This window comes from Octopus bimaculoides, chromosome 11, assembly GCF_001194135.2.
Source record: "Octopus bimaculoides isolate UCB-OBI-ISO-001 chromosome 11, ASM119413v2, whole genome shotgun sequence".
Lineage (NCBI taxonomy): Eukaryota > Metazoa > Mollusca > Cephalopoda > Octopoda > Octopodidae > Octopus > Octopus bimaculoides.
In genome coordinates this window covers 44,790,327-44,795,458 of record NC_068991.1, presented here as the reverse complement: position 1 = coordinate 44,795,458, position 5,132 = coordinate 44,790,327, and the positions used below count along the sequence as shown (strand labels likewise).

At 36.7% G+C, this 5,132-nt stretch overlaps 1 protein-coding gene across 7 annotated transcripts in view; it reads left to right on the top strand.

Annotated features, from left to right (window-relative positions):
* Nucleotides 1–5,132, top strand: part of LOC106869495 (sodium channel protein para) — a 383,297-nt gene that overhangs the window by 107,086 nt on the left and 271,079 nt on the right. The gene's annotated exons all lie outside the window — the stretch shown is intronic.

Genomic DNA, 5,132 nt, shown 5'->3' with positions numbered 1-5,132 from the left:
CATACATACCCAATATGAAATAATTTACTTCTTATAAACAAGGAATTATTGCCTTAAATATATGTGTACTAAATTTTATACTTGTATAATTTATCCCACATTCAAACAAATGGGTACGATGCAAGTTTACGAATACACACATACACACGCACGCACACACACACACACACACACACACACACACACACACACACATATGTATATATGTAGTACCACTGCGCAGCACCTTGGGCAAATACTTTCCACTATAGCCCCGGGCCGACTTAATGCCTTGTGAGTGACTTTGATAGAGGGAAATTTTGTGAAAGCCTGTCATGCGTGTGTGAGTATGTGAGCGTGTGCGTGTGTGCGTGTGTTTCTGTGTGTGTCACTGCAAGCAACTGAACAACTAAGCAACTGTTATCACCAGACTAGGAGGCAACTTCACTACTAAACCTTGCCAATAATTACAATAATTAGATTAATCCTTGATCAATGCACCCGCCTTAAATATAAAAACAAAACAGCTGAAAGTAGAAGTGAAAAAAATGAAAACAACACAGACTTACAGAAAAAACAAATATACATATACATATACATATATATATATATATAAAGAACAATTCACACTAACGCATACGCGCAAACACAATCATGAGAGCGTTAACACACAGATAACAACATATGCACACATACACTACACATACTCTCGCATACACGCGCACACATGGACGCAGGCACTCACACACACATATACACAGACGTAAAACAAAGCAAGGTCGTTCCGAGGAAATGAAATTAGTGGACAAAGTGGCTGTTTATTGATCGATTGGTTAATTCGTTACTGTGTACACACACGTATATATATATATATATATATATATATATAGACACATACATACATACATACATACATACATACATACATACATACATACATACATACGTAGACACACAGAGGTGTACAGATAGCAGCTAAAAATCACAATTACAAATACATTAAAATTTATTAAATATTTGTACAACTCGATCCCTCCCTTTTTCATTCTTATTCTATCCTTGTATTATGCTCGCTTATACATAAGCGTGTGCATGTGTGCGCACGCATATTTATGCACACACACACACACACACACACACACACACATACACACACACACACACACACACATATGAGGAACAGCATCTTTCTTTTAAACGCATATATTTAGAATCGTTAAACGATAGATATGAAATGTTAATGGCAAATCCCTAATTAAAGATCATTGAGATTATATGAATGAAACGCATACGAACTAGAGAGTATATGCAATATAATCAAATCAAAATGCATTACACCAAACTATAAGTTAACACTAAAAGTAATAGATCATAGCTGTCACTCGCAATCAAAAATGACTTGGTAGCATGCACCATACGTTACTAATTGCTTTAGGTGGTTATGTAGCTGAAAACAGATATAAGTAACTTCTCAGCTCTGCCACCCTTGCCTCAGCGGAACATTGACGATGTGGGTAAGAGAGTTCCACCAGCATTCAGTTGCTACCCATTTCCAGTTGGATAGTTTGTTGCTCAAGGAAACAACGGACCATCCGATTCAGGAATAGAATGCACGATGATATATTTGAGAGTCCAACGCTCTAACCAGCAGTCTATGTGCATTCCCATTAATAGTAATAATATTAGGGAACAAAAACTAAAATTGAAACCTCTTCTTATCAATACCAAACCACAAGCATGTAAACACGTGAACAAGCCACTAATCAGTGAATAATGTGATTTATAAATTCGATATCAAAAGTGAAAATTGCAAATTTCCCAGCTACTCTAAATGTTGTATTGGCCATATAAGTGGGACACGATATATTTAGAATAATGAGCAACTGCATGTATGTATGTGTATGAGTTACAATGTATTATCTGTAACGGACTGCAGTTTCATGTATGCAGTTTCAGTCTAGCTAAGCTCCATTATTTCTATCTCTTTCGCCCTCCTCTTTTTACCGCTCTATTTTTGTACCTCTCTCTCTCTCTCTCTCTCTCTATCTCTCTCTCTCTTTCTCTCTCTCTCTCTCTCTCTCTCTCTCTGTTATAACTATCCATCTTCATAAATAAATATTAATTTGTCTACACACATGCACACACCAATCTATGTATGCTGCCATCTTTATGTCTGTTCTGGAAACCCAGCTTAATCAGTGAGTAATTATTTTCTGAAGAACCAACTTTTCTGAACACCGAGTAATTATTTTCTGAACGATCCAGTTGTGCTAAAGCTTGGTTGCAATGCACAAATACGTGCGTTGTGCGCGCGCGCATACATACACACACACACACACATACATACACATACACACACACACTTCTTCAAAAATCTGGAATGCTACATAGATAAATTTATGAATCACCTAATGAATCTTCTCTAACACACACACATAAGCATACGTGCATGCATATACAGACGTACATACATACGCACATACATACCTTCTGCATCTGCTGACCTAATAATACAAGGATAGAATAAGAATGAAAAAGGGAGGGATCGAGTTATACAAATATTTAATAAATTTGTATTTAATAAATCAGCAGAAATCTACTAGATTTCAACGAAACAGAATTTCTTCTAGGATTTTGAAATTAGGGCAATTCCTTCTTTTAAAGTCTTTTATTTATCTCCTACTTTATTTATTTATTTATTTATTTATTTTTGCGTGTGTGTGTGTGTATGTGTATGTTATTGTATTTTGCATGGTATTTGCATGGTAGAGCCACGTTCCCAAAACTGAAGGAGTACAATGTCCTTGTCCAAAAAACAGAAACAAAACAGTGGCTTGCGAACTTCTTAGGCCTTGAAGAAAGGTGGCACCACTTCATGAAAATTGAGCCTTTGTTTTCCAATCATAAAGATATGCCTTATGATCATAAAGCCTACGTTTCGTCCCCTATCGGGAAAAACAGTGTCTTCATTGGCTTCAAACGTTTCCAAACACTTCAGAGCAGACTTCCAACCTTCTTTTCATTAAATGGTGATCCAATTGCCGAGGTACCCACTTTGGAAACACATTCCGATACTCAAAGTTTTCTACCATCTTCTGCAATGCATTGTAATCATAATCCTGTTGTGCTCCAATCTAATGGATTATAACACTCCGGTCCATAGGAAACAATTTGTTTTGATTCATATCAGGGGTCGCAATTGATAGTATTTGAGACTGATTTACCTCTCTTTAAGTTTCATCCCTCTTTACACATTACTCTTGTCAACGGTGTCATTTCTGCAAAAAACTTGTAGCCTTCTATTAATGTCAGACAGTCAGCACCCCTCCTTCGCCAAGAACTGTGCGTGATCTGTGCGCGCGCGCGTGTGTACGTGTGTGTGTGTGTGTGTGTGTGTGTGTGTGTGTGTGTGTGTTCGAGTTGATGTTTATATTTACAGTGGTCTGGATAGATGGAAAACTAGCTAGATAGATAATTGGATGAATGACTAGACAAGACTGACTGACAGACACATGATTGTGTATGTTACATCAAAATTCGAGCAATAAATTTATCAACTACTCGTGCCAATGTATTCAACGCATGACTGATAAGATGAGAATGTACAAGTTACCTATGGTGTCATTTATGTCTACAAAACTGACGTGCATCTCTGTAATATATAAATATCAGAAGTCGAAATAAAAACATTTGAATGAGTGAAAAAGTCAACAATTAATAGACAGGCTGAGAAAGGTTGGGTGTTTACATAGTATATTTTTACAAGTACTGTATGCTTTCCGTAGCCAGTTCTTTCTCTATAAAAAAATTCTACAATGGAGAAATTTTCGATGTTGTAGACAGAAGCAATTTATATAAAATAAATAGATTGTTTGCTATTCTGCATTGCCAACTTTCACTTCCCACATAAATTGTGATTGCAGAGAGGTGAAGTGCACTGATAAAGTCATTTAGGTGCAATATATAAAGACAAGCCAATAAAGAACACTTTATGCGGTCGGTTTTCCTGTTAGAGCAAAATCTCCCTCAAATCATCACCTTAAAAGCGAAATGATACACTATATCTGAAAACAAAATTTAAGAGAGGAGATGGTAACGGATGCAATGCCTTTTTATGATAGGTCTGCTTCACTGGGCTAAACAACAACAACAACACAAAGATGAAGAAGCCGACGAACGGCTCAGTGTGGACACTCGATATGTTAGAAATAGTAGTTAAACCTTCCGCAGTTCCCTCCCAGCCATCTTTAAGTAGAGAAGGATACATACTACATCTAAAACTCTATTATCTTTATCTAAAATTAAAATGGATGATCGTAGATGCTATGCTTTTTATCGTAGTTCAGTATCATCACGAGTTAGATCTTGACCTAAACAACAACACAAAAATGATGCTTTCAGTTGTGTCCTTATTTTGGTCATGCAGGGTCAGGTTTCAGATTTAAAGACGACGTGAGACAAGATTGCATAGGTTATGAACTATCGACGTTGTTTCGATTCTAAGTTTAAACCCTTCCTTACACTGCAGCTTTCTTTGGGAAAGGCATGAAAATTCCATCTTCCTGTTTATCTTATCCTAAGTGCACGTTACCTTGTTGTGCCTTGTCAAAAGAACTCAGTTTCTAAGGCTGGCTTATATAATTAAACTGTGTTTTCGACTGACAAATGCAGTCAAGCATAAAGCATTGTATGCGCTGATGAAGAGCTGTGAAACGATTTAATGTTCATGCCTTTTCTAACTCTAAAGGATAGTGATGGTTTACCAAAATTTAGGGCTTATGTATCAGTTTACTGTACCTGTTAATCCTTTGTTATAACAACATACCACTAAAAAATTAATTTGAGAGTAAACAACAACGAAACAACACATTGACAACAACGCTAACAACAACAATAACAAATCTCCTTTTTTAATATCCTTCTCTGTTTCCCACTTTTCAATTTTTTAAGTAGATTACTGACCATGAATTCACATACACGTTCACTTTAGTTTGGAAGCACTGAACTCTCTCTTCTCTCTCTCTCTCTCTCTCTCTCTCTCTCTCTCTCTCCCTCTCCCTCTCTCTCTTTCTCTCTTTTCTCTCTCTCTCTCTCTTTTCTCTCTGTCTCTCTCTTTTCTCTCTCTCTCTCTGTCTCTCTGTCTCTCTCTCACA